We start from the raw sequence: 17,710 nt of genomic DNA, 5'->3' as shown, positions 1-17,710 counted from the left end.
CCAAGAGAATAAAATAGTAGGTGGGTGCTCCAACCTGCTTTTTTATAAGAAATGCATCATTCATCCAGGGTGAAAACATCCTGGCCAGATGCCCACTTCTTTTCTTCTGCATAATTGCATCTTCCAGTAGTGTCAATACAGCAACAGACTTTGCAGCCTTGGCAGTCTAGTGTGAGTAAATCCACCATCCAGCCCACCTATAAGTCCCTGATTTCTCTGCCACAGAAGTTGCTGGTTTTCAGCACTAGACTTTTCTCCTTACGAATTGAGATAGCTAGAGATACCATCTTATGGATTGCCCCTGGTTTCCTTTCTACTATCAGACAACCATGTCCATGAAGCCCTGAGCTCAACTCGATTGCTCCTGTTTTTCTCATTTAGTTTCTTCCTCTTTTCTCTTAAAAGCAGCCCTACATACCCATCACCCTGGCCAGAACCAATCTGTAATGTTGCTCTGGACTTCCAGGAAAGTATTTTCTATGGCCTCCCCACAATAGGCATCATTCAAGACCTGCACACTATCCCTGCTCATGTGGAATTCCTTCACAGAAGGCAAGTTCCTCCTCTACTAGGTGATATGGTGGTAAAAGGATGCATTGGTGGGGCGGGGGGGGGTGGTTGGAAACACTTGGATTCAAACCTGGCTCTACCATTTATCAGCTATGTGACCTTGAGGAACTTCCTTAGCTTCCTCTCAACCACAATTTCCTCACCTATACAATGAGGATAATACTACATCTCATAAATGTGTTGTGAAAGGTTGAATAATACACTGTGTATCAAAGTGTCATTACAGATTTGAGCTTCTCCCAGCTTGCAAATCTACTCTTCCTCTGTAAAAAAAAAAAAAAAAAAAAAAAAAAAAAAAAAAAAAATTTCCTCTTTTTCTAACCATTTTTGGCATTTCAGGCTGGATGGTGGGTTTTCTCTTTGGCCTTTCAACTCAGAACCACGTGGTTTCTACTGAATAAACAGAAAGGAATCTCTTGAATCTCAGTTGTGACAGCTAGTTGCGGTAGGCATTTTAATGCCCACTTACAGAAGCCAAAGGACCCCCATACTCAGGCGCAGTGGATTACGGGCAAGTCCCGGCTCAGCACCTGACACCTGGTACCTGTGTACCCGACAAATACAGTCGAGGGAACAGCCTCTCAAGCCCTTGTCAGGGAGGACCTCCCAGGATGACACTGAGGAGGCCCCTGAGATGCTCCACAGCCAGGTCCTGGCATCCCCCTCTTTTCCCACCCACAGTATCCCTGGAGGCACTGAACAAGCCCTGAATCATCAGAGCTTTGTGTCTGCAGTCCCCTATTATTCAACCGGGCGCAGGTCTTTTCATTTCCTAGCATCCCACGTGCTCGGAACTAGAGCCAAGAGATCTGAATAAAAAGTAGATGGAGAGCAGCTGAGGATGAGAGGAAAGAACCCCTGAGAACTTTTTGAAGTCAGCTTTCCCCTCCATCGTTGCTTGTGACAGCTGCTGGAGCGCAGTTTTCATTAACGCCTCCAGGCGTTAAGACTCTTCAGAGACTCTTCTGAGATGACTCTTCTGAGATGTCACCTGCATCCCTTGGAGCAACCGGCGTTGGTTAGAGGGGACTGTCATGCTCATTTGTCCCGATAAGACATCGGAGCCTTCACCCAACCTGTCGCTTGGTATCCCTCTCCAACGCCTCCCACCCCTTCCAGGAAGGCCGCTCTATTCAGGCAGCTGTTTTCCCTGAAGCCGGGTTTGCCCTGAGTTCTATGTCCCGTTCCTGGAACACTGGTGCGTCTGTGAAAGACACTGGGGCTGGCTCCGCAGCGGCTGTGCCCTGAAGGAGGCGTGTTCCGGGGCTGAGGGGGCAAGGACACGTAATGGCGGGGGCGGGGAGTGGGGAGCCACTGGCGGGAAGACAGGGAGGGAGAGCGCGTCTGGGGCGTGTGCGCCCAAGGCCAGAGGCACCCGAGGTGGGCTGGCCCGGGGTGGAAAGCTGGGCCGAGCCCCTGGAGCGGGCGGAACGGCGAGCCAGATTCAGGAAGTTGTGCCTGTGACATCAGGGGCAGGACAAAGTTGGAGCGAAACCTCAACTATGCAAGGCGTCGGCCCGCAGGAGCGCAGGGAACACAGAGGGCGCTGTCCTGGGCTGCAGCGGCAGGTACGCGCGGGGGCGGGGCGGGGCGGGGCGGGGCGGGCTGCTCCCACGACCTCGGCTGACGCCGGGGCCCTACACGCCAGACCTGGCTAGGAGTGGGAGTGCAGAGGCAACCAAAAAGGAACCCACACCTCGCTCCAGGGCCTGGGGCGCTGTCAGACGGGGCAGCACCCAGGAGATTCCCTGGGCAACCACGCCTGCAGGAAGCCCTTCCACGGACCGAAAGGTGAGTTTCAGGACTTTCTGTTATGTTTTTTAAAAATACATTTTTAAGCGCCTTCTGTTTGGAAGGGGACGCCCACTCAACTGCTGTCTTTAGAAGGATGAGACCTGCCCCAGAGATACAAGGAATTATTCCTAAGCAGCCTCTTGCGCCCTCACAACTTTAGTTCCGTGTGTTTCCCTCCTTCTTGAGGACTCTCAGGAGTCTTCCCCTCTGCGCCTGGGCTGAGTCCACATGAGCTCCTCGGAGGTCGGCGGTGGAGTTACCTTACTCCAGCTGCTGGTAGGAGCGCTTTGAAGGGGACACATGGATATTCTGTTTTTTACTGAGGAAGGCCAAGGCCTGAGACCCTCTGGAAAGCATCGCGGGCTTAGGTGTTTCTAAACCATTCTAGGTGAAGCCAGATTTTCTCTGGGGCTAAGGAACTAGCCAAAACGAAAATATGGCCTGGAGCCAGGGGCGGAGAGGAAACCTGTTTGCTATTCTGAGAGTTTCCGGGGAGCTTGCTGTGACACAGATTACTTTTTAACTTCTCTGACTCTCAATGGTCCCACTCCCAGACCCCGCATCCTACCCATGAAGGTAGAATGGGGGACATAATAGGACCTGTTTCCTTAACATTATGAAGAGCTTTACGGGGATTCTTCATATGATAATAGAGTTAAGTGAACTATAGATGATAGCTAGTGGGAAGACCAGTCCTGTCTAACCGAAAGGGAAACTGAAGCACAGACAAGCACTCACCCTAATTTAACAGAGAACACTGGCAGCCAGCATGCCATGCTATGTAGTGGGATTGTGCCACCTGATTGTGTTGTACGAGGAAGGGAAGGAAAAGACCACTGGAGCATCTTGGAAGCACCTCCCTTCTAAAGCAGTTGCATTTCATTTGCTCAGCTACAGCTCATAAGGACCTGAAGCGAATTTTAAGGTACCCTCATTCTGAAGTTCTGTTAGATAGTGGGAGAACCTTGAGTTACAAAGAGCAGGACTTAAAAATATCATTGATGTAACCTGTTCCTAACCCTTTTGCAAATGGTTTGCAAGTTCTATCTAAAGACTTCTGCAAGGGTCTTACCAGCCTTTAAGCTGGATGAGTTGCATCAACCACTTAGTGTGATGTGCCTGCCCTTCACCCAGTGCTGGGCTGTAGAGGCAGCTGTACAGGAAAATCTGACCAAGTCTTTCCTTTTGTCTGAAATTCTGCCTCTGTGTCCCCACCCCAGATACAATTTTAGGAAAGAGATATATTGTAAAACAAATGTTTCTTTGGCCTCCATACATTGTCAATATTTAGCCTGTGAAATGAGTATGACTTCTATCCTCTTCCCTAAGACTAAACCCAAGAGAATAATAAACACTCAACAAGCTAAGTTATTGATTTTACCAAAGAGGAAGGTACATCCATTCCATACATTCATTCAACATTTACCAAACCTACTGTGTGCTGGCCAGTATACCAGGTCCTTGGAGTCCAAAGATAATGAGATGATTTCTGCTTTTGAGGAGCTTCTGTCTAGTAAGTGAGACAGATACAGAAATAAACTACAGTTTAGGATAATATACATTATAATAGCAGTAGCCACAGGGCACTGACTAATCCAGGGGAGAGGACAGGAGATTCTTCCCCAGAATTATCTGTGAAGTCCGCACCACAGAAGTGATGGATGAGCAGGTCCTGAAAATGACTAGGAGTTCCCAGGGAAAAGGTGTTTTGAACAAAGGAAAGAGGGTATGCAAAGTCAATGGCAGGTAGGGAACAGCGTGTAATGGGAATTACACTGCCAGACTGAGAAGGGTGAACTCCCTCCTATGGGAAGCAATTTTAGTTTTTAAGCAGAGGAAGGATCCGGTCAGATTTGTGTTTGGAGAAAGAATTATTGGCCAGATGGGGGCTGGCTTAGAGAGATGGGAAGCAGAGATAATTAAGACCTCAGCTAAGACAACAGCAGTGGGAACTGAGGAAAAGGAATGGATTTTAGGAAGTAGAATCAAAAGTACCTGGTGACCAAGTGAATGTGGTAAAGGAGGAATGAGTTGAACAGAGAGTGATTATAAGGTGTTGAGTGGGATAGGCAGGAGAAGGTACCTTGTGGAACCATTAAAAAATTTCATGTAAGGTAGAGAAGGAGTGGACTTGGGAAGCAGATTGTGGAGAAGGCAGTGGTGAACATTTAGACATATTAAAGTTGAATATGCCCAGGAAATGTCCAGATGGAGACAAGCAGTTGGGTATACAGGTCTGGAACGTAGGCAGAGGTAGAAGGCAGCTAAAGAGGCCTGTGGTAGCACCACACTGGTGCTGAAGAGTCTTGTATTTGTCAGTAGTGGCCTATAGATATTATTTTCATATCATATGGTGACTTCCAGATTACTTTCTCCAAACGCTCAAGGCTTTCTCAGGATACCTTGGAGGATAATTCCTAAAATGAAGGAGAGAATTCTGGGTTCATGGCACATAGACAGTAAAGATGCATTTAGTTATCACTCCCCCATGTGAAAAATTCATACTTAGTTCAGTTGTAAGATCTGTGAAGACCTTTCCAGAACTCACATTCCAAGTCTTTAGTTACCTATCCCTGTGTGGGAGAGTCCTGACTTCATAAAAACAAGAAGGATGACCCGCTTTGACTAATTTCAGACCGTTACAGAGTAGTTCTTTAGGTCTGGCTACCAATGCTCAGCTCACGATCTTGTGTGACCTGCATGGAACTAAAAACCTTGAGCTTGGAGCTACACATTCATGGGTTCAGTTCCTGGCTTAACCACTTATTAGCTGACCTTGAACAAGTTCTTGAATCTCTCAACTTCATTTCCCTTATATTTAAAATGAGGATAATTATTACTCACCAGGGCAATGGTTAGAATCAGAATCAAATTGAAAAAGAAAGTGCATTTAATGTTCTGCATAAATTATAAGACTCTATAAAAATGTGAGGAGTTTTATTATTATTTCTAATCTTGCCTCTTGAAACTACCAAAATTAGATGGACTGTGTAGGTATAGGCTCTGGGCAGCATCTTCATCTCAAAATTGCAGTTTTCTTATTGTATGACATATTTTAAGGCAGCAATTATAAGTCTCCTTCCATCATATCAATGACATGCATCTACTCTGGCCTCTTTTGTCCTCCTTATCGAAAGTGGTCAGAGCCCAAAGAAGTCAACGCTCCGCTGTTGCTTATGCTGATTGTGTACTGCATGAGGACTCCTGGGAGTCTATGAAGCTGAAAGCACCAGTATTCCACCTGCTTGGCCTTAGACCCACCCCACTTGCAGTTGAGTCCACATGGAGGGGATGCTTTTTTCTAATTCTCACCAAGGTGCTGGTTTAACCCATTTAATCCAATGGCCCTGAATCTGAGCATCAGTTAATGGTTTGGATATATTTGTGATTTTTCCCTGTCCCGACCAGGGAAGCCTGACTTATTCCAACCCCGTGAAGCTGGAATGTTATGCCAACATCAAAAACCTTCAAGTAAACAGAGTTCTAATAGAGGCTAAACTGTTGATGAAAAAAAGGAAGTAACCACAGATTCAGAGACTTCAAACGGAAAAACACTTCTGAGAGGAGCCAGCCCCACCCCTTCACTGCACAGATGTGCAAACTACAGTTCAGGGAGGGGAAGTGTGAGCCCAGTCACACAGCTGGTTAATGGAAGGACCAGAATCCAAGTTCTATCTGCCTCTGCCCAGGAATACCCAATACCATCCTGGGTCTCTATCCCCTTTTGTATCTCGCACACAAGGACACAGCTAGGCATTCAAATGCCTGCAGAAAGGTAAAATGAAAAGATTGTACCTGAAGTTCGAATCCTCCCCCAGTGGCCTCCGGGGCGAACTAGGAACAGACCCTCAAGGGATGCAGGTAGTTTTCCACTTTTAAGGCAACCTCTGAACCACCCTCGTCTCTTCTGTTTCCTCAGTTTCAATCCTTAAAGTTTTCTCAGAGTTCCCAAAGACCCCTCAAGAAGAGAAACAACACCGGGTGCCTTAATTAACTAAAATCCTTTTAGTGTTTCCTCAAACTTCTCTCTAGAATGAGCTAGAGACCAGTGGATGAGTCAGAATTATACATCCAATATTGATATGTCATTTACCATTCAGTGAGAAGGGTTCCAGGTGAATAATGGGCATTCAGGAGACTTGTCACAGGCACAGTAAGGGAGATAAAGACAGTGGCATGATAGACTTTTTCCCTCCCTGGACAGCAAAAGGAAAACCGAGTGCAAATTCCTTGAAAGACAATCCCCAGGGCCAGAGCCCAGGCCAGGTTTCTGGCTTTTCCCCCACATCAGTCCGAGCCATCTGAACAGAGCATCATCTGGGGACATGAGTGGACATTTAGTGGAGACCAGGAAAGGGCAGCTAAGTTCCCAAACGAACCTCACACAAACACAAGATTTCTTTCTCAGGGGCAACTCCCAAGGGACATGGTGGCATCCAAACCCAATCCCCACCCCTGGGAAGAGACTTTCTCCCACGATTGCGAGCAAGCCTCTCCATGGAGTTTGTCACTAAGAAATAAAACAAAACCTAACCATTGCTGTAGTTCTTCGTCAAAACTGAAGAGATGATTGTATTTTGAAGCCACTGCAGACATGCCCTTGCTCTTGACTATAGCTTCCTCCCAATGGGATGTTTTTCAGTTACGTTTTATTCTCCTCAAATACAACCCTAATTTCAAGCTGGATCGTCTTCAGAAAAGCCCTGCAGCTTTTTTTTTTTTTTTTTTTTTAGTTTCCCAGGCAAGTCATAAAAAGAAAATTGGCAGAAGAGAGGAAAGTAATATACAAATAATAACAATAAGGATAGTTGCATGTGATAGTGTGTTTAGTCTTCAAATTGTCCTGACAGGGAAAAGAGCTGTGGGCCACAGGTTCAGAGGTGGTGTAGGGGCAGGGAAAGAGAGGCAGGGTCAGGGAAGGAGGCAGTGGGAACAGGGAAGTCCCATGAGCTTAGTATTATGGAAACAGAATAGTACAGTGGATATGCTGTGTATTAACCTGAATGACATGTGACAGTGGCCACCATAAATAAGAGAAAAGAATGCTGCACTCTGAGTCAAGAGCTTCTTGTTCCTCCCCAACCCAAGTAAGATACTGAGTGTGCATCCATCTGCTCATGGTTTCTAACCTGTGATTCCTCTGCAGCCCCATGGGCCACAGTGCCAGCTTTCAAAAGCCCCTCTGCATGTGATCATCATGTACCAAAACCCTGGCTGTAGCCTGCAAGCTCCAGTCAGCCACTCATGCACACTGGCCTGAAACCACCCAGGAACTAACGCTGGGGTCAAAGTGCCCTTCCCAGTGATTTGGAACCTAGAGTAAACAAATGTCCATCCACACTTTCTTGGCTCCCACAAATTTTCAGTGTGCATGCTAGGCTCTCAGTAACCACCTATTGAATGGTGGTGCTAAGAATTTAAGGCATACATTCCTGCCCACCCCCACTAGAAACATATGTAGTTTCTTCAACATTATGTTAGGGAGATGTGTCAATAACAAAAGAGAATAAGTAACTCTTAAGGCCAGTCCTGCAGACTTAGCTTATCTATGAAACCTCTTTCTTGTAAATGACTGATGGCTTCCACCCTCCCTTCTCTTTCCCCACCTTCCACTCCTGACCTGAAACTTCCCTCCTGCCCAAGGCCCACAATCTGCTGAGTAGCAGTTGCCAGCACTGCACAACAGTGGCCTAGATAAAAGCCTCGCAGCTCATTACATGGGTGACCCACACCATCCCATAATGAAACCTCCACTGGGAAAGGGGAACACACTTGCATACCACCCCACCAGGTGCAGTCTGCTCAGAGCTTTCCTAGTTTCCAAATTAGAAACTCAGATCTTGCCCTGCAAGATACTTGGACCAAAGCCTTCACGAGTACAGGAAGAAAGCAATGCATTACCGGGTGCCTTGCTGATTTCCAAAGACTGTGCTTTTCTTGGTTTTGCATAAGGACATCATTGACCCCTTTGAGGAAAGAGCTGGGTTTTGACTCTTTTCAGTGGGTGGATAGCACAACTTCCCAAAGCTGGCCATGGAAAGAACACCTCATTTCCAGACAGAAGCACTGCAGTCCTCCACACTGTCTGGAACAAGGGAGGAGACACAGTCACAAAGCATGTGTCACAGGGGAAGAAGGTCGGATGCTCCTGACTGACATTTTCCAGGAATAAGATTTTGGTGGTTTATAAAATATTATTTCTTCAAGGTAGGGCCTGAGGGTAAGGGGAAAAGTACTTAAACCACTGGGCATGTGGTCATTCAACACTTGGCATTGGAATTGATGAATAAATACACGCTAAAGAGATCACAGACAACATTTTATATTTCTCAAACAATTAATAAGGGAAACTCTGCCATTCTCTCCCATGTGACATCTATTAGTTTTCCAGAAATTTTGTTATTTCCTCTTGCATTTTTTTAATTGAGGTGAAATTTATGTTACATAAAATTAACCATTTTAAAGTGAATAGCTTAGTGGCATTTAGTACATTCAGAATGTTGTGCAATCGCCCCTCCATCTAGTTTCAAAACATTTTCATCACCCCAAGATAAAACCCCATCCTCATTAAGAAATTTCTTCCTATTGCTCCCTTTTCCCAGCCCCAAGCAACCACCAGTCTGCATGCTACCTCTATGGAGTTGCTTATTCTAGATATTTAATATTAATAGAATTACATAATATGTGACCTTTTGCTACTGGCCTTTTCCACTTAACGTGTTTTCAGGGTTGATGTATGTTGTAGCATGTATTGGTACTTCATTCCTTTTTATGGCTGAATCATATTCCATTGTGTGCATATACCATAATAGTTTATCTATTTATTTGTTGACCGACATCTGAGTTGTTTCCACCTTGTGGCTATTGTGAATAGTGTGCTGTGAACAAGGATTTGTTTGAATACCTGTTTTCAGTTCTTTTGGGCATAAACCTAGGAATGGAATTGGTGGATCATATGGTAATTCTTACCTTTACCTTTTTTGAGGAGTTGCAAAACTGCTTTCCTTTCCCCCACACTTTTATCAACATACTTATAAATTCATTTTCCTTTCTTGAAGATAATACACATATTAAGTGGCATACCTTTTCCTGTCTGGTCTCTTATTTGATGCATTTGACCTTATGCTTTAATAAAAGATATTAAATACTGCCTCTCATTGCCCTAGAGATTTGGGAGTATTTGGATGTTCGAGATAGAAAATATTTGGGGGTAAACTAAAGCCCCAGAAAATATTTGGGGGTAAACTAAAGCCCCTTCTTGGTATAACTGAGTAGGAAGCAACAGCTAGCAACAGCAATATTTATGGGGTACTCTATCTGTGCTGGGGATAACATTAAGTGCTTTACCTATTTTCCCTTATTTAACCCTCACATCAACTCAACAAAATAGGTACTACTCCAGGTTGAGTATTTCTTATCCAAAATTCTTGGGACTGGACATGTTTTGGATTTCAGATTTTTTTTTCAGATTTTAGAATATTTTTATTTTACTGGAATTACCAGTTCAGCATCCCTATTCAAAGTCCAATGTGCATTTCAGTGTCCTATCAGCACTCAAAAACTTTTAGATTTTGGAGCATTTGGGGTTTTGGATTTTCGGATTAGGGATATTCAACCTGTAACATCCCTATTTTATAGAAGAAGAAATTGAGGTCTCCACCAAAAGCTAAGTGCTCTTCCCCAGCTCCTACAAGGGAACTCTGCAGCTGCCACCACTGATGAATAAGAAGCCATTCTGTTTCTCAGGGGATTGCAGTCATTTTGGCAGACAGATAGGTCAAGAGGCAGTTATAACGCAGTGTTACAAAAGCTATGATAGGCATCATGACAGGGACACAGAGGTAGAGCACTTATGCCGGCCCTAAGCTGTAGAATTTTCAAAGGAGATGAAATCTAAGTCTCTTATTTTCTTGATAACCCCGTGGGATCATTGATAATGTTTGACCCTCCCCAGGCACCCTTTGACTTCATTATTCCATCATTGCATTGCCAGTGCACAGTGTCTGGCACACAGTTGCCACTTATTAAACATGGGTTCATAAACATGTGTGCTTCCGTAAAAGGAACTCCCAGCCCTGTCACACTGTCATGGAACTCCTATGCCTGGGTCCTATATTTCAAAACTCACAGGCTTTCTCAAAACAGATGTGTCCTGCGATGGGGAAAGGAGATGAGAAAAGGCCTCCAATGGTTTTGGCTGTCCTCTATCTCTGAACAGACACTGTGTGCATGAGAATAAGACAAGGGAAGAGAGAGAAGAAGGGTAGGGAGCGGGGCAGGAGGCCTTCCGGTGGCACTGTGTGAGGTCAGCCCATGCCCAGGGAAGAGACCCTGTAATGTGACATGAGACCCCAGAGAAGAAATGAACTGGGAAACCTCTTCCCTAAACTCTAATTTCTCCTTTTCAATTCAAGGTTTATTATTACTCAAAGATTCATAGCATATGGCTATACATATATTTGCCAATTCATCTCAGCTGGCAGGTACAAAAAGCAGTAACTTCATGGGAAGGTCTAGACTCTGTCCAGTTGGTAATTCTCACTCCTCTCTCCCAGGCACTGTCAGGGTGTATCACTTACTTTTGGTCAGTCATCTGCAACTCCTCTTTGCATAAAGAGAATTTTGAGGACTCCTAAGAGGCCTGGTAGCTTTGCTTTACATGGCAGAAGCTGCCCGGACATGACTCTGGCTGCTTCCATTTTTTCCCATACACAGTTCTCAATCTCTTCTGTGTGTACCTGACACTATACTAGAGGCTGTGGAGAATTTTTAAAAAACAAAACAAAACGCAGGCACAGATTCAAGGACCTACCACCTACCACCCAGGAGCCTGCAAGCACCTTGCTACAAGCCCTGTCCCTCTCATTGAGAGCTGTGAGAAAAGCCCGTTCCTGGGATTAGTCTATCCTGGGATCTCTGCTCGCTAGTGCGGCCATCTCTTCACCCACTGCTCAGGCTGTGGCTGTGCCATTCTGGAATCCCTGAGTCCTGCTTCACCCTTGTTCCGCTGGCTCCCCAGATGTCCGACCAACTTACCTGAACCATAAGCTGCTGCTGTGGGCTGCAACCCCAACTGTGAAAGCTCAGCCCATTGCAAGGTCTTCCTGCTCTGCCCAGGCCCTAGTCCTGGCCCCCTCACCCTGCTGGAGGCCTACCCTGCTATCCCACCCCATCATCTGACTCTGCAGGGGCCTACAAGAAGCTTGCATAGGTATGAGAGCTTGGGGTGCCAGAAGTGAATGTGGGCTTCCTGGCCCATGGAGATAGCATAGCCTTCACAGAGAGACTCTTCACTCTGGTTCTTTCTCATCCCCCCCAGACCATAACCAGTCAGTCAGTTACTTAATCAAAAAGCATTTATTGTACATCTAATATGTGCCAACACTGAACACCCTGGGGATACCCAAAGGAGAAAGCTCTGTAATAGCTTACTGTGGAGTGGGAAAGCACACAGGAGCAGCCTCTGTGCTATCAGTGAGCAAGCATTGTCAGGGAGGTGAGGTGGTAGAGAAGGAAGGAAATTTTCAACTATGATATCTCTGCGCTACACATGATTCCAGAAAATGGCCCCGGGACTAACAAATCCTCCTTTCTCTCGCCTATTGAGAGGGTACTTTGTCTCAGTTTTACAGGCCTGAGCATTCCTCACTCGCTCTGAAATATTGAAACGGTAGTGTCTTTCCACGATGCACACAGGATTCATCCCTGTCGTCCCTTTTGCATACTCGAGCTCCTCAGCTTTGGGTCCCAGCAGAGGTCACAAGCTCAGATGCCTACAGGGTGCCTGACAGGTAAAGCCAACATGCACTGAAGATGTGCTCTGTGCCAGGCACTGTTTCACCCACGTCACACAGAGTATTTAACTCCTCTGGTTCCCACAACAATCCTACGAGAGAGGGTCTATTCTTATCCCCCTTTTATAGTTGAGGAAACTAAGGCACAGAGAGGGAAAGGGACTTTCCATGTTCAGAAGCCAGTGTGTGGTGGGACCAGGCTTTGACCCAGGCTAGTCCATCTGAGAGGGTCACACAAGCTGGGTGAGAGCATAGACTGAGAGCTGCAGATCAAACACAACCTGCTCTCTGGTGGTAGCTGCCTCCTGGGCTTCTGTTGTACAACCTCTGACCATGGGCCGATCTAGGCTTGACTCTTAGGGCAAAATGTCATTTGGTTTCCACAAACTTTGTGCTAAATGTTGGCAGGCTGAGTGTGGGGGAGGAGGCAGGGAAAGAGGGATCCCTTTGAATGTGAGCCAAGTGGAACTGGCTTTGGTTACCCAGGGCCTTGTGACACCCGATTTGAAGTCAGAATTATTGTCAAATGTAAGGATATGCTGTATAAAGAGATAAAATGTAGTTGGGGTAAGGGTGAGGGACAGGGAGGAGGCAAAAAACTCACTATACACTCAAGTTTCCTTAACACAGTAATCTGCCTTCACAGTGAAATGTGAAAACAATTTGAAATTGTAGCCCTGAATGTCCTTTAGCCCAGTATGTCATCAGTCACTCCTGTCCACGGCCCTAACACCGGACACTCAAGTCATAACATGTTATGAGGTATGGAGGGAGAGAACATCAGGAGCAGCCTCCTCCTAGGGCCAGAACCTTGAAGAATCCCCTTCAGGTGCTGGGCTGGTCCCTGGAATGCCATGGCAATTAAAGCAGTGGCTGCGAGAAGACCCTGGGAGAGGGGGTCAGGTGGAGCGAGCTGTTTTAGCGTTACGGCCATAACATTGGGAGGTTGGAGGCCTCTAGAGCTGAGTTGGAACATGGGCCACTTTGACTGGATTCTTTCCCTGAGCCAGTTCAGTTTCTTGAGCAGCCTGGAATCACCTTTCTTTTCCATCTATGTACCTTGTAGATGCCAACTCAAATCACACCCTCATCGAAGTCTGCCCTGGATTCCTCATTGGAATTAACGGCTCCCTCCTTGCTGCTTCCATAAGCATTTGTTTGAATTTCCCTTGGGACACTGAACCAGTCATGCCTTATGGTACTTTGCCTGTGCTTGCCCAGTTCCCCAACAAAAAAAATAAATTCCTTGACTTTATTCCCAAAGTCTCTATCAGAAGAAGAAAAGTTCAATTCTGATTTCCTTACCCAGATAGCTAGCAAGTTTTCTACTTCTCACTAGGCAGCATTATCTGGGAAAGCCTTAGAAGAGAGGGAAGTTCTTCATGCACATAGTAGATGCTCAACAAATGTGAGTTGAATTGAATAATTTGCTGCTGTACAGCAGAGAATGGAAATGGAAGTTCTCGGCTTCCTCGGCCACATTGGTGTCAACAACCCAGAATCAGTGAAGGAAGAAAAAGCCAGCAAAGGAAATTCCTCCCTCCAGGAAAAAGCAGGGAGGTCTTTTTACAGTAATAACAGTGAGGTAGCGAGCCCCCCTACGTACACACATACTCTACTCAGTTGACTTTGCAACCAGAAATTACCAAATGAAATCATATCAATTGAAGAACACACAGAGGCCAAGCGCAGCGTCTCACGCCTGTACTCCCAGCACTTTGGGAGGCTGAAGCAGGAGGATAACTTGAGACCAGGAGTTCAAGACCAGCCTGGGCAACATAGGAAGACCCTGTCTCTACCAAAATAATAATAATAATAATAAATTAGCCAGGTGTGGTGGTGCACGCCTGCAGTCCCAGCTACTTGGGAGGCTGAGGCAGGAGGATTGCCTGAGCCCAGGAATTCAAGGTTACAGTGATCGTGCCACTGCACACTAGCCTGGGTAACAGAGTGAGACCCTGTATCTTTTTAAAAAGTAAAAAATTAAGAACACCAAGAAGTCAGAAACACAGCCAGTCAGGGCTTTCTAACAACATGGGGGTAGTCTCACTTCCAAGTGATGTAATCTTGATATTCAACATGGCACCCCATGAAAACAAAGCTTGATGTCCATTTGAGACCAATGTTCCTTGGAAGTCGAGCCTTAGCTGCTCTCATCTGTTTCTTAGTCCTGACAGCCTCACTGGAGATTAAAAAGTAGCCAGTCTCCGAAAGAGATCTGAGACTCAGGAGCACCCAAGAATACCTGGTATTTGAGCATACTGCCCAGGCTGAAAGAGCTCTCCAAACCCAAAATATTGACATTTCAACTGGCAGACTTTATTTTCCTGGGTATCTCCTTCTAACTGACCAACATGATCTGTATGAACCTAGAAACTAGTGTGGCACAGCAGAAGGAAAACTGGCTATTTAGAGGTAGAGGAATTGGCACATGATCTTTTCTTAGGTATGAGACCTTAGACGAGTCATTTAATTTCAGTGAACCTCAGAGCTTCTTCATCTATAAACATGTTCATTTGTTAATTCAGCACATATTTCCCAAGGGCAAAATATGTCCCAGATGCAGAGGATGCCATGATGGGAATAGATTCCATCTAGAAAGGAAGAACAATGATTAAACAATTATCCTACCACAGATTATGGGTGGTAGCGACAATATAGATATGGCGAAGGGCACAGAGCAGGGGCTCTGACCTGTAATGAGGTCAAGGAAGGTTTCCCCAGGGAAACAATGTTGAATAGAGGCCAGGAGATGGGGTACAGGGCAGTGGATGGGAGTGGGGTGAGAGACAGCTACGGTTGCATAAGGATCCAAAGCTGGAGGGGAACCCCATATCTCACAGAGTTTGAGAAATGGGAGGCTTTGTAAACTGTGAAGGGGATTGGTTGCCACTGCTTGCTGCCCTCGTTGCATTTTAGGAGTTACTTTAGTGCAGAAAGCATCTCATGGGGAAGTGGAAAACTAGAGCCCTGTGTGCCATTGGCCACTAACCAGCTTTACAATTTTGAACAAATTTGGAACAAACTTTTACTGTGAAAAGATTATTCATCTGTGAAATAGGGCAAGAGATCCCTCCCCTCTACAAATTACAGTAGATTGAAGGAAGCAATGTTTTCAGGAGCCTTCAAAAAACTAAACTAAGTTATCAGTGTAGGATATTGATCGGACTTTCACCAATCATAAATAAACCCAAGCCCAGCTGGGTGCCAGTTTGAAGGAGGGAGAACTGATTGCATCCTGTTTTTATCCCTCGCCCCCTATTCCCAAGGGATCAAGAGATAAATAGCCATTTCCTTCTGATTGGTTTGGTGATATTTCATTTCGGTTTATAATTAGATTTTTGTCTAAGGGAGAACGGATGCTATTAATAAAAGTTTTTTTTAATTGTGGTATCTGTGATTACTCTGCCTGACTGGTTAGGGCAGATTGCCAGTGAGCCCATGGCTGGGAGCTTAATCCTGCATAATCCCGAGCTCTGGTAGGGTGTACTTTCCATCACAAGCAAGGTCAGGTAAGAGAATGTGGCCACTGAAACAGTGAGGCTATTAGGTCTCCTCTGCTCACAACTTTCAGGGCCTCCTTGAGGCTGTTGCACCAGCCCCATGTTAGGCTTTCAAAGCCCCCTGTGATCTCACCAAGCTTGCCTGTGCCACCTCAGTTCTCACTCTTCCTTAGAAGGCTTCTTCGCTGCCATCCCCATCTCGAACTCTGTACCTGTTGGCCTCTGTACCTCTGTTCTGGCTTTTCCAACCTATGTAGCTCACCCCAACTCACCCTTTTCCCCACCAGAATGTCCAGCCCTCCATGTAATCACACAGCCCAGGAGCTGGCACAGCCTCCCTCTCCTCCATGATGTCCCCCGCCCCCTGTCCCCCGCTCTGATAAAACCTAAGCCAGCATTGATCTCTCTCCTTTCTAACAGTATCTGCATTTTGTCACTTTCTGGTATTTAGTTTAGTATTTAGTTACTATTATTTTTGAAACTTCAACTTTGTAGGACATTTTCAGTTTACAAAGAACTCTCATATATATTATCATTTGACTTTCACAACCACACTGAATAGTGAGGGCAATTGATGTTATCATCATTGTCTTCCCATCTTAGAAACCAGGAGCCTGAGGCTCATGAAGCTCTATGACTTGCCCTACCACTTGGCTAAGCAGAGCAGGACTTCAGTGCTCTAAGGTTCATGAAGAAACTCTTTTAGGATAAGAACCAGTTGGTACAGTTTTTTTCCCCCTGCAGCACTATGTCAGTTAACTAGTAAATACCTAACTAATACTTCTTGACCGCGAAATCCACATGCAACTACAGGAAAAATCATTCAAATGGCATATTTTATTGATGCAAACAGTTGTTATTAGTGCTATTAGCCTCTTCATGTATAAAGAACAATATGCTTGCAGCATTATTTTTATTATAGGGACTCAGTAAACAACCTAAGGGAGACTCACACACATTTTATACAAAGCTCTCCCCAGCCTCAGAGGCCAAGCAAAAGGCAGCCACAAATGTAGGTACCATTCCCTCTGCTCACACTGAAGGTGCTGCCCCCTGCCTCCTGGCAATGGATGGAATGTGCTTGTCAGAACTTGCTCAGCAGAGTGGACATGCTGGCTAGCCCTTGGAAATCTGGGGTCATTTGTACACATGGAGGACACAAGTTACCCAGCAGCGGCCTCAGCTCCACTACACAAGTAGGTGAAGGGGCTGGCCTGGTTGTGGAGAGGATTTAGGAGTGGTCTCCATCCAGCCATTCTGGGTTGGAGGCAGGAAGACCTCCCAACATTGGACCAAATTTCCCAAGAATTTCAGGCCACTTTGACTATCTGGCGGAATTGAGGAGTGACTTTTTTTTTTTGCCATACCCCTGCAACTGCTGGGAATAATACCAATTATGACTCTAAATATTTGTACAGTTCCTAACCGCCCAGACACACATTACATGCACTCTGTGCTTTTACCTAAGGACCCTGTGAGCAGGTACTCACTTCCACTTGTTGGTTTAATTTAGAAAGTGTATACATGTGATCAGACATTCAGAATGGTACCAAAGGAATGAGAGAAAAAGCCAGTCTCCCTTCCAGCACTGCCCCTAATTTCCCTCCAAAGGGGCAGTACATGCTATCATTTTCTTGTGTATTCTTCTAGATTTTTCCCCATTTTGGAGATGAAGAAACTGAGACTCAAAGCAGCTGAGTGACCTTCCCAAGGACACACACTGAGTGAGTCATAACTGCTTCTCATTCCTCAATCCATTAGCTTCCTGTGCACTCAAACTACCCTTGAGCCAAGAATTTGGCTCCTAGGGCAAGTTACGAGAATGTGAATAAGTAAAATCAGATAAAAGTCAAAGCCAGAACAGGGGGCCTAGGCCCCACAGATTCTCCACTGAGAAGCATAACTGCCTACCCCTATGAGGCACTACAAGGACATCCACTTTCTTCTCTGGCTGCTCTAGGCCAACTGCCATCCCTAGGGCATCTTCTGCCTTCTAACTGTCATGTGTAGAGTCTAACATTCAGAATATCTTGCTCTATCAAAGCACTC

The 17,710-nt window shown here is 45.7% G+C and overlaps 1 protein-coding gene across 12 annotated transcripts in view; it reads left to right on the top strand.

Moving 5' to 3' along the window:
• Positions 1-17,710, top strand: part of KIAA0040 — a 41,601-nt gene that overhangs the window by 4,978 nt on the left and 18,913 nt on the right. For 4 of the 12 annotated variants that reach the window (XM_077956755.1, XM_028848389.2, XM_028848458.2 and 1 more), the window contains exons 1-2: positions 2,212-2,361; positions 17,312-17,385. The exons of 1 other annotated variant lie outside the window; for it this stretch is intronic. The gene's annotated coding sequence lies outside the window, so the exon portion shown is untranslated. 12 annotated transcript variants of the gene reach the window in all.

This window comes from Macaca mulatta, chromosome 1, assembly GCF_049350105.2.
Source record: "Macaca mulatta isolate MMU2019108-1 chromosome 1, T2T-MMU8v2.0, whole genome shotgun sequence".
NCBI classification, from domain to species: domain Eukaryota; kingdom Metazoa; phylum Chordata; class Mammalia; order Primates; family Cercopithecidae; genus Macaca; species Macaca mulatta.
The sequence above is the reverse complement of the archived record's forward strand: the minus strand, read 5'-3'. Positions and strand labels throughout refer to the sequence as shown.